The sequence below is a fragment of the Epargyreus clarus genome, unplaced genomic scaffold (genome assembly GCF_041222505.1).
Source record: "Epargyreus clarus isolate Ecla_fem2 unplaced genomic scaffold, WU_Ecla_fem_2.2 ptg000015l, whole genome shotgun sequence".
NCBI classification, from domain to species: Eukaryota; Metazoa; Arthropoda; class Insecta; order Lepidoptera; family Hesperiidae; genus Epargyreus; species Epargyreus clarus.
The window spans coordinates 11168226-11181811 of NW_027332223.1; positions in this window are offsets into that span (position 1 = coordinate 11168226).

Genomic DNA, 13586 nt, shown 5'->3' on the forward strand with positions numbered 1-13586 from the left:
TTTAATGGTGATAGGAGTGATCTTAATTTATGTTCACTTAACTTGGATTCTTATCCACCTATTTCCTGGAAGTTTCGGTCACGAAGAAGAAGCTGCTAGAAATATAGTAAGCTGACGTACATATGAGACATTATCATCATATGATCATTTGAATCCTCAGGAGCAACAATGCATCTATAGAATAGATTGGACTCGGGTAGAATCTAGCACATATTCTTCTAGGTATACAGGAATTGTTACCAAGTGGAAAAAAAAGAAAACTATTTCTAGATACATCTGTCCTACAGACTATATTAATTCTAAATAGTTTTATCCTACTATAAAAAAATCATGAAAGTATAATGTAATTACAGATTCTAGGTACACTAAGGTACATGCGTACGAGGGCGGTGGGGGCGCCCCCAGGGGGGCAAGCAGCCGGCGCTAATGTCGCCGTTCCGAGCACACATCTCCACATTTCAAGAAAACTGCAAACCTAACTGGGTAATAAATTCACGTTTATTACCGCAAATATACGGTTTACTTACCTTGGCAGTCGCTACCGGAACAAATCAGCAGTCTACCGTTTACACCATTGGTACTCAAAGTGGTGGTGCCCCCAGGGGTCACGATGATAAGCGATAAATAGAATTGGGGGTTGATGAATGTAAACGTGGGACTACGCATTTTATAGCTTGGAACTAACGGCGAGGAATGCCACCGAGGAGGTTTACTGCGGTAAAAATCCCAAATAACCCGAGGCATCGTGGTATTCTTTCCAAAGGCATTGTATTACCGTTTAAAGGTTTTGCCTCGTTACAAAAAAGGTTTCTCAATGTCTTTCCCGAGACACTCTCCCGTGGTACTCGTATTATTCTCTAGGGCACTGCGGTACTTTTTTAAGGTTTATACTCGTCGGCATATAATATTCCAAGGAGAAAATGGGTCTAACCAAAGCCAAAAAATATCACGTAGTCTACAACAAAAAGTTTGGCGATCTCTGGTTCACACGAAACGCGCTCGGCTCCGTTATGAAATATTAACGTTAACGCACGCGTTGCGCTGAAACAATACACGCACGACGTCGCTAAAGTGGGCAAATTATCGAAATGGTACGCTAATGGTATCGAACGGTTATTTATTGGTAGGTATTCACTGAAGCGTGTAGGGTAAAGCCGACCGTAACTCATAGCACTCTTAATATTTATTGTTGTACTCCACTCTATCTAACTGGTAGGTATAAACGATTACTTTTGATTATAAATGATTATTTCTACTCGTCACCAAAAAAGTCAACGAATGTCTTTGCCAAGACACCGTGGTATTCTTTCCAAACGCACTGGGTACATTTTTAAGGTTTTCTATTCGTTACCAAAAAAGGCCACCAAGTCACTCAAGGCAATAAGGGAGTCTAACCAAAGTCAAAAAATATCACGTAGTCTACAACAAAAAGTTTGGCGATCTCTGGTTTACACAAAACGCGCTCGGCTCCGTTATGAAATATTAACGTTAACGCACGCGTTGCGCTGAAACAATACACGCACGACGTCGCTAAGGTGGGCACATTATCGAAATGGTACGCTAATGGTATCGAACGGTTATTTATTGGTAGGTTCACTGAAGCGTGTAGGGTAAAGCCGACCGTAACTCATAGCACTCTTAATATTTATTGTTTCACTCCACCCTTCCCAACTGTTAGGTAATGTTTTTGAATTTTACAAATGGATTGGTGATATGAATGTGTTCAATAAAATACTAACGCGTTAAAAGTTAATGGTTAATAACATGATAACATGTTTTTATTTTTTTCACTAAAGTTAAGTATCTATAGGAGGTGAAATACGAGTAAATGAATGAAAATTGAAAAATTGAAAGAGAAACTTATGATTTGATGATTTTTTTGAGATAAGTATTTGTACGGTAATCATCACTTAATACAATTTTTGCCTACCAAAGATTCACATTGGACAATTTCTATCAGGTAGAAATTGTTTAATTTCGATATTAATTGGTAGACAAAAAATTGGGTAGACAATGGACGATAATAACTACCCACTTAATTAAAATAGACCAATTCATACGTATCGACATATCTACTTACATAAATAGGTACTTACGTAGTCTCAAGCCCGCACCTAACAGCGCATATTGCAACTCGATAAACTTATTTGCGTTCAATAAAGCGAATGATCTGACTTTTCCCATTTTTCCTCCACGAACCACCCCCTTCCACGACCCCACCCGTTGCGGTGCAAAGTTGAGGGCATTAACGTGTTATCGGCGGCAGCGGCGTGAAGACGGCGCCCACCTGATGCCGCACCACTTACCTTCAACCCACTCAGGATTTCACAACACTAACACTTACTGAAGCATACATTGCGCGTTGTCCTTCCAACAAACTAACCTAAACTTCACATACACAGCAATGGAACGCAAACAATACAACGCAAACGAACACTCTACACCTTAATAGGTGTAACAGATAGTATCTATAAGCGTTGAGATGTGGGAATAGGTGGGAAGCGCGAACGTGTTTTGCAAACCAGCCGGGGAATAAGGTGTCCCCAATTTTACTTTGTCGACCGCCACTGATAGCAAATAATGTACGGAGAACCTTTGTGCGACGCAATTTTCCTTTGTATCTTTTCTCATTTTCTTTTTTATAAGGCTCGCTGTTCCTGTAATTTGTTATGTAATGTAATAGTGATAGTTGAAAGGACAAAGGACGTAAATAACGCTTTCTACTCACGGCAAGCTTTCATACGTTTACTGACTTACATAGGACGCGACCGACTCAGTCTTCAAGACTGGTATCTTTAATCTGGTCCTTTGTTATATATTTAGTGGGTTACAGATGTTCATGGGCAGTAACTACTTACCATCAAATGGAATGCCCGCTCATTTGCTACAATCTTACAAAAATATTACAGTTAAAAAAGCTAAAAACAACGCTAGTGCTTTCATATACTTGTAAGGAATTAAATTGAGTAAGCCATTTTGTTTTACTACCTGATGATGGACTGCATGTTCGTTGGCTACTTTTAAAATATAAAAAAATAGTTGTTGACATCGACTTCTTTGTAAGGTTATATAGGTACTTGTACGCGAAATTTCTTACTACTAATCTGTTTGAATAAGTTACACGTCCAGCATTGACCATATAAAAAAAAACGCGTTCTACACTCACAGGCCCCACACTAGGATTCCATGTGTCGTAGGTGCCATGGACACACACAAAGACAAATACATAAACACCCAGACCCAGAAACAGATCTGGCCGGGGATCGAACCCGGGACCCTCAGCGCGTCAGACCAATATGGCGATCGCTCCGCCACGCGGGTCGTCAAATAAGACCACGTCTCCTTACAACTTCTCTATTACATAAAATACAATACCGTAGCTCAGTTATATAGCCTTAGGCGACTATCCACCAAACAAAACAAACGAAGTGCTACCTGTTAATTGCCTCCCACACATGCTTACATGGAAGCTGTCAATCTTTTAAAATCGTAGACGCAAACGCCCACGCAGCACTTATCGTCCATAATATGTTATTAAAAAGTTTTGCCACCGGTTCCGCTCGGAAATGTTGCCTTGTCTAGGACGTTTTGGGTAATGGACACATACGAATATGAATACCACCATCGATATACTACTAATTAAGTATAAAATGTCATTGAATACCACCTAATAATGAGTTTTGTAACTTTCAAATCTTTCTGCTACCTTTAATCTTAGTATAATATATGAGTACGGGCTTAGTCTGTTAACCTAAAGATGAGAATCTACTAAAATCAGTTCAAGCTTACTCTGTATACTCACTTATTGTACCTATATACATACTCGTATCAAAGAAGAACGTCGTTTTTGGAAACAGCAAATTGTTTGAGAAACACAGACATTCGACACATGCCTATATGTACATTTATGAAAATATTGTAGATTGTTATTTTAATTTCGGTGTCAAATTAATGAAAACACGAGTCCAATAACCTCTATTAGGTATGTACCTCTTGTCCCTGTAGTTCCGGGACCAGAATAGGGCTACGGTATCCCCTGCCTGTCGTAAGAGGCGACTAAAAGGGGCTTCCAGGGTTGCGGGCGGCAAGAGTGGGAGCTCAAACCGCCCGGCTAGTGACCCCGGGAAGGACGGCGGTATGTGTGGTCGCATACCGTCGTGACCACCAGACGGTGTGGGGAGCGCCAAGCTCACCTGGGCGGAGCCCGATGGGGTAACGCGCTAAGAGGACTCCGGTTGCGTTCCTTTGGAGATCGCGGAGTCCTCTACGCAGCGCCGAGGACGGCCACCGGGGGGGTTTTAGTGCGGTAAAAATCCCACATAACATAGGGAATTTATCGTTCGCTTAGGTATACACGAAATACCTACCTTACTTGACAAACTCAACTGTGCCACAACACGCTATAGCCTCCATTAGACAACACTATTTACGCCTTCAACCACTATCTATGTTATCTATATACCTATCCACATACCAACAAAACCAATTTCGACCCTATTACATTCCCTTAAAGTAAAACATCGTGCTAGCAACTTCTTTTCAATTTCCCTCCAATCGAATTTGGCGGTAACGTCATTCAGTTCCCACATTTTCCGGGCGCACTTACACAATATCAATCAGGTTTTATTGGTGTTATCGGAGGGGTGTGGGGGTGGCTATTTGTATCAATAACCTGTCAATGGGCTCGCACTCCGCGGGGACCCGACCTACGTACGCTATCCCAGATTTGATTAGAAAAACATTATGATCGTGTTAAATAAGTTTGTGGAGCATACTGGTGGGAAATAAAGTCATCAATGCTCTGCTGCCCTATGAAAACAGATTAGGTTACAGTACAATCCGTTTGTTAGCTTCATTAGCGTATGTAGCTGGGTATGTAACGGAATCTAAGAACTCAATTTTTACTCACCTCAAACTTTTTTTACTCATTTACCTCTTTACTTACCTGAACGGTCAGATTGATTCAAAATTTTTAACAATCCTCAAGAATCGACAATACACGATTTCAATAATTTTATCCCATTCAACTTCAACAATTTTCCTTGTGCGATTTTAGCGTTTTACAAAGTACAAAGCGTAACACAACCCCGTACACACGGTCTGTAACTCCGTATAGACCGCGTAAAACTGCTTGTCCGCTCTGAATATAGAAATCAATCGTGTCGCCATAGCAAATTGTATGACTACACCTGCTCGCAACAACTTCAGAGCGGACTAGAAGTTAGGCGCGGACTATACCTATCAGAATATTGTATAAGAAAAATCTAATTTAGTCTTACGTTGAATGTCTGTAGCAGTAGACACCTAATTTTCCGTCCTAATTTTTACCTAACCAGTCGAATCCACTTTAATTCTATATTTTAGGGTACACTGCACAATCATCGACAAACCTATTTGCAAGCAGTAGCCACACATTTAAGACAGTACATTAGCATATCACGTTCGACATGTCATATGACACGGGCACGGTGGGCGGCAGTTAACAGCTAATAGGCGGCTCTGCTCCGTCGGTTCAACTGGTTTGAGACGAGAGTAGTGGCTGGCGCTTATCTATGTTAATATATTCTGAATGGAAGTGTCTGTTTGTTAAATCAGCGTTTAGTTATCTAGTGTTTGTTTAGGTAGGTATAAATAAATGAATAAACGCTTTCTACAGTCACAGCCCCACACTAGGATTCCCTGTGTCGTGGGTGCCATGGACACACACAGACAAATACACAAACACCCAGACCCAGAAACAGAAATCTAAATTCATCATTTAGATATCTGTCTGGCTGGGGATCGAACCCGGGACCCTCTGCGCGTCAGACCGGTATGGTGACCGCTCCGCCACGCGGGTAGGTACGACGTAGACATTCTTGTGGGTAAAATAAAATGGCACTGGATACCTTTTGAAGGTTTCCCACGTCAACAAAAAATGTACGTACCTACATTTTTGTCTAAAAGAATATGACTTTCCACCAAATTGGACCAGCGTGGTGTATGCTCCAAATCTCCGCTAAGTATAAGCAGAGCCGTGCCCATCATAAGGATATGTAAATATTTCATACATTTATAAAACATGTAAATATTTCATACAAACATTTATGTACTATTAAAGAGTTAGGGAGAAAAGTTGAAAGTTGCTTTTGAGTGTAAGTGGGTACACGAGAAGAGCGAGATGAAACGCTAGGAGGTATGCATTAACTGGTCTGATTACAGAAAATACCAGTTTGCTTGCATTACTCCTGTCTACTCGGAACTTCGGTTATAGCAGGCAGGTAGCTACACTTCCTGTTATCTTAAAGCACTCAAGATGCCTCAGTAGCCTGAAATATAACAACCAATACTGTTCTGTACCTATTTATTTAACTAAATTGTAATACATACTAGTTCATTCATTCCTTGTTACAAAAAAAATCGAGCTAGTATAGATGTTTAATTGTCAATATTTAATTTTTGTACGTTGTGTATTATTTGTGTCGATCGTATCAACTACTATAACCTTATCAATTTTTCCAAAATACTACAGCAACCCACAAACTGTATCAATACAAACAGTTGTTTAGGACAAATTCGAGGAACCGTCCGCTTCTGAATTTTGAGCGACTTTAACATTTAAACGAAAATCATTTTATTACGTTATGAGTTCGACTAACAGATAAATCCAGTAAATATAATAAATACTTAAGTAATCTGTATAACCTTTTGTATTGTGCGATTTAATAAATTAATCGATACGATCTTTTGTGGCTGAACACAAACAAGCCAAACATGGTCGTTATATCACAAACAGCTAATGTATCGATACCGCCAAAATCTAACCACAACAGCTCCATTACCTTTTATCAATACAAAAAGCTTGTTTATTTAATGTTTGGTATTTAACCTTCCCATAAAAACCGGTTGCCCTATCTGTCTAAGACCGACATTATGTACGGATAATATCGACAGGTATCAATGAGTTTATTTTCATTCTAATTAATAACTGGATACTTTCGTAACGTTATATTACGTTGGAGTTTAGTTTCTATAGCTTTATTGTTCAAATGATATGATAAATATCCGATATGATAACAACGATTCGGACAATGATATCCATGTATTTTAAAACTTAAAAATCTAATGCTGTAAATAATATTTTCGCTATGAAATTTTTACTGTTAAACGTGTCAGCCATATCTTTGTTTGTAGTGTGGATTTCAAATGTAGTTATTTGGTATACTTAGAATTAACTTATTGCGTAGTAAGCTAGAAATGTTTTACACTTATTACAAAAGTGGCAAACTAAACGAGTTCATTCGATTCGTCCATTATATATCTATAATCGACCCCAGATACCATAAAAAATCCAATTGCTACCAATGAGGATCGCCTTGTGTCGTCTTTACCACACCCTTCAAACCATACAGTTGTGTTTATTACTGTTGTTACTGAACATCTACAATCAACCTCAGATAGGATAAGAGACCTGATTCCTGACATAAATGTGTTGCTACCTATAAGCGATAGATGCCCTCGTATAAGTAGCTTCTTTATCAGACCTTTAAACCCAGAACACAGCAGCGCTTAACATTGCTGTTTCTACACAGAAAAACGCGTGGCGTTGGTACCTCCTTACTACACAGTGTACTTACTACCTTTAAACACGCACAAACACCGCCATTTTCATCATATTTTTATTGAAAAACGCTATAGGTACCTTCCACCGAGGAGTTAGCAATAAAAATGCTCCCATAGCACATTACAGCGCGCATTACATTTGCCGATAGGCGTAATGTTCGCTCGGTATAAAAGGTCATAAATATTTTATACATTTTCCCACAATGGGGTGGCTATTCACACCCGTTAAGTAGGGTTGTCACCTTTCAATGGATGATCCATTTTTCTAATCCATCCGTTTTTATAATCAGGAGTTGGCAAATGTCAATTAAGACCTCTAAAACTAATAATAACGCTTTCTGCATAACAAAACATATTTCTTACAGAACGTCACTACAAATATTCCTGTTTCATGGGTGCCATGACCACACATAGGGAATACGCAACACCCTTTCAGAACATACATCTTAGTTCTTTATTTATATTAATAGAATTGAACCCGGAACTTACTGCGTCACTCCAATCAAACCCAATTCACACCCATTACACCCAGTATTCAGACCCAAAACATTCTAGATTCACCTTTTGGATGTCTATCTTGCCAGAAATCGAATCCGGAAACGCGAGCTCTTTAGACCGGTAGGAACGACCATTGCACCACAAGGGTCATGCATCGTAATAACTTAGTATTCTCGTTAAAAGGTATTGTTATATAGGCAATTAAGTATAAACTAAACTACGACAATATTTTTGATGAAAAAATAATATTTTATTTTTCTAAAAGTTGACAACCCTATCAAACCCACAAGAACGCAGTAAGGACTGATCAGAATAACATAAATCGCCAATCCCCATGAGCTTACTAAGCAAAATTATTTCCTTGTCTCATTTATTGTTCGGTTTGTGACGTAATTCAATACCAATACAAAAGTGTTACACAATCGTTTTAACACTTTCCCCTTTAAGCCCTTTGAAATTGAATTATAGATTCATAGTTACTCTTCATCAGAAATTTATATTCCACTCTGTAATGGACGTAATAAAACGTCAAAAGCTTTTTACATCTTATATATAAAATTCTCGTGTCACAATGTTAGTTACCGTACTCCTCCGAAACGGCTTTACCGATTTTCCCCAAATTTAATATGCATATTCAGTAGATCTGAGATCTTTACTACTATTTCTTTTTCATACCCCTAAGTGATAAGGGTTGTTCACCCTTAACATTTTTTTATTTATATGGCAACACAACGTTTGCCGGGTCAGCTAGTTTTCTTTATAATATTTAAACAACGAACGAGCATAAAATCCATCTATTTTTGATCTGGCTGACATGCAGAGAAGGAGAACATCTTAAACCACAGAGGCTACATAGGTATCAGGTAGACAATGTTCTGTGGTTGTCCACAGATGTCCAAGGGCGGCTGTATCCACTTACCATCAAGTTTGTTACTCCATACTTATAAAAACTTACCATCAAGTGGACTGCAAGCTTCTATGCTCCCTATTAAAATGATTCTAATAGTTAACGTGAGAGATACCTTGATTACTTTAAATATAGTTACGATTACCATAGATCTATACCAAGCCGCTACTTACTGCGTTGAAGGTGGTAGAACCCTTTGTAGATCGACACCGGAGATACCACCCCACACCGGTTTTCTCTAATAACAACAGAGTTCAGTGCTGCTGTGGTCAAGTATGAAGGGTGTGGTAAGGGAGACTCATTTATCCAAGGCGTTCCAACTTAGTCCTAAAGGGCAGCCACGCATTTGCAGCCGACCTCAATTTTTTTTTTTTTTATAATATGACATCTATAATCAACCACAGATAGGATCGGATATTCCTACCTGAGGTCGGCCACTAATGCGCCGCTACCCCTGAGGACTAAGCTGGAACGCCCCTGAAGTGTATGTCTCCCTTACCACACCCTTCAAACCATAACACAGCAGCGCTTAACGCTGTTTTTACAAGGTGGAAATAGGTGTGTAAAAAGCAAAGCAGTAAGTTAGAAATAAGTAGGACTCTTACCTCATCTGGGGTTGATAACACGTGTCGATGGGCGGCAATACCCACTTACCTTTGGACGGACTGCATGCTACTTCTATATTATTAAATTATAAATGCGATCTTATGTGAATTAGTTCTTTTTCTATACAATTAGGTTTCTTTTGAAATATATGTAAATTACGGGTATCGACACTAGAATTATATCGATAATCGATTCTTTAATCGATATGTTGTAATTGGAGCATCATTAGTGCAACAATGTAGAATAGAACAATACGAAGTTTTATTTTAATTTTTAATAGCATCTCGGAAAATATTATAGCAGTGATTAATAGTCTTTTTATAATGTAGGAGTAGCAGTCGATCATGCAGTCCACCTGATAGTAAGTGGCTACTGCCGCTCATGGACATCTGTAATCAACCCCAGATATATGCGCCGCTACCCTAGAGGACTAAGCTGGAACGCCTCGGAAAAATATATCTCCCTTACCACACCCAAAGCAGAACACAGCAGCGCTTAACACTGCTGTTATTAGATAGAAATAGGTGTGGCGATGGTGCCGCCGAATTCGAACCATAAAGGATTCTACCACCTTCAATCTGATATGTAACCTCTGAATAATCTGATAGATATCTATCTAATGCTGATATGTATATCAACGACAAACCCCGAATAATAACGCAATAAAAATAATTGATTGTTAACTAGTAGCTACTGATCTCCCCCACACAATCACAGAGATGCTGGATAAATCAATTACGATACCCGCCACAATTACACTACTAACTTGTAGATCCAACACAAATCTCACACACACATGTACGAGTGTGTAGATGCACACACACTCGCACCCCGACCCTTAATGCACAAACTTACCCTAACAAGTGTATCGTTGTTCCGAAAACGCTCACAAGCCTATAATACCCTAATCCAGCGATTCCCAATCTTTTTAACTGAAAATTACTGGTTATATTTTTTGCGCTAGCCTTGAGGAAGACACCTGCGTGTGGTGTAACACTTGTAACAGACATTGAAATTGTTGTTGTTGTTGTTAAAATCATTTGGTTACTAAGAGAAAATGTCAAAGGATATTGAATTTCAATAATAATTAGTCGCTACAAAACAATACAATTTATAAGACATGTCATATTTTTCCGACACAAGTCGGAGCAATTTTTTTAAGTCGCGTGCAAACGAACTGCATATTGTCTCGTCTCTGGATGGTGTAACATAGTTTGAGAACCGCTGCCCTTATCAATGAACCCTCACTTCAGCACGGGCTGTTTCATCACTCAATAAATGTACACCAAAGTGAACTTTGTACACAGTATAACAAAAGTGCAATTTGTTTTTGCAATGTGGTAGTGCGGCAATTTTATTATTATGGCAAGAGGAACGGAGCGGAAAATTAACTTGTATTGAGATCATTGCTAGGAGGGCAGTGACAAATCTCATAATTTATTAGGAAAGTTTTGGTTTATTGACTAAATGTTGTTCTGTATTTTATTTGATTTTAAATAAGTAAAAGGAGTGCAAATAAATTGTTATACTATTTTTTTTCTAACTAATGAAAGGAAAAGTATCAAATCAAATCTAATCTCTTTATTTGTGAATATAGGTCTTACAGGTATTAAATTGGTTACATAAACTGAGTTATATTCGACCCTTTCAGGTATACAAATATCATCATTTACAATTCTTAATACAAATCATTAAAGAAGAAAAAAAATATAATTATCAAAGTAAAGTAAAATAATTACAGATTTTAAAATTTTTGAGATGAGAGGCCAAGTATAAAAAATTAGGCTATATCTGCTTCTGTACTTAATCAATCAAAATTCAAATTAATATTTTAAAAAAATCCCGTCTCATAAAATACATCTTTATAATGAAAAAAAATGTACGAATTGGCCCACTAAAATTCACAACACTAGTAATATTTTGATCTAAGGGTCGTCGTGTCGAGAGACAGTTCTACTTCTGCCTACTAGAAATTGTAAAATCGATCGTTGATTGGCAAAAATATGATATTAATAGTAAACTTAATCAATTAAATTAATCAATTCAATATAATTAATAAATTCAATATTAATAATTTTATATTTATTTAACAAATTAAATTTATTATATCTATTTACTATAACTAATTTAGCGTTAAGTTAGTGTTGAGGTATCCATCGGCTGGTGTGGTAACAACTGACGATCGCTTAATGGTCGATTATACTAACGATCGATAACAGCGATCAACAATCGATCGAATGGTCACCCTACAATTTTTCGCTACGGAAATTCAGATTAAATTTATTTCTATCAATATTGCAAACCGTAGGTACTCCTGTCAAACCTTTAAATCACATGCACTAATACCATCTCATGTTCCTAGCACGTCAAGATTCTAAGGATGAGTTATGAGGCTTAGATGAAAATTTATTCAGCGTTGGGTTTCAAGGTAGTTTTTATGACCAGCGTGGTACAGCTCATAAAATCTGATCCAGCTATCTGCCGATACTGCATAGGAAGTACTAACATAGGTACACTGAGTGCCATTTCGCTTATATTTTACTGGCCATGTCCTAAGAATAGGACGTAGGTAACGGACATAGTTTATGACAGATTTATCTAAGCTTTTTAATTCAGTTATTTATGTACCTTACTGTAGGTACCTGTACCCTTACCATGAGTTTTTACGTTTTGACAAATATGACTGTCTTAGTATTTGTTTACGTATTTACCCATACAATTTCCAATCAGCGCCCCTAGCGGATTATATCAGAACTTGGAAATTGTATTGTATGTAAGGCATGGTAAGGGTACTGGGCGTTTTACCTTTCGCGCGTCTCCATAAGCACGCGCATTCTATGCACATTTGAATTAACTCGCAGACTGTTCGTTCGTTTACGTATTTACCCATACAATTTCCAATCAGCGCCCCTAGCGGATTATATCAGAACTTGGAAATTGTATGGGCCAATACGTAAACAAATACCAAAACAGTCATATTTGTCAAAACGTAAAAACTTATGGTAAGGGTACTGGGCGTTTTACCTTTCGCGCGTCTCCATAAGCACGCGCGTTCTATGCACATTTGAATTAACTCGCTGCAGACTGTTCGTGACCCGCGCGTGTGTGCGTAAGAGACAATAAGATGCATATGGCACGCGTGTAGATGCGTCGCGCGTGAGGACATAAACATGCGCGATACATACAACATCAAGGAGTTTGCCGATATTTCGCATTGTACTGAACGCTATCGGTATTATTTGAACAATTATATAAAGATTAGCATACTTCGATAAACTATTTTTAACTTTGTCCATATCTAATAATGTGAACTATATAAATACCTTTCAGTTTTAAGTCTATTCTACACGATATAAAAGAACGGATAAAATATTCTTTGTTTACTTAGTGTTACTGTAGGGGTTGAACACATCAGGTGCTTTCGGGACATGGATGTTTCGGGAAGTACCTGTGCCGCATCGGGAGGGAGCCAACCGCCCAGTGCCACCATTGTAGCTGCGACGAGGACACGGCGCAGCATACGCTAGAGGAATGTCCTGCTTGGGACAGCCTGCGTCGTGCACTCGTCGCTGCAGTGGGGCCTGACCTCTCGCTGCCGACCGTGGTGAAAGCTATGGTCGAGAGCGACAGGTCATGGAAAATGGTGAAATCCTTCTGCGAGGATGTGATCTCGCGGAAGGAGGCTGCGGAGAGGGAGAGAGAGAAATCCTCAGACCTCCCTATCCGCAGCCGGAATACCGGGCGTAGGAGAAGGGCTCCCCACGCCCATTTCCTGCCCCCATAACAGAGGCATTGGCGTAGGAGACGGGGGTGTCTTACGTCATACAACATCAAGCCTCGAGGTCCGTCCCAAACTGAGATTGGCCTGGACGCGGGCAAACGCCGTCGGGACGGACGCGGACGAGTGCTACTAGCGTACCCGTGGTCCCGACAAAGGGCGTACAGAGGAACACCGTGGGGTTTTAGCCGGTAG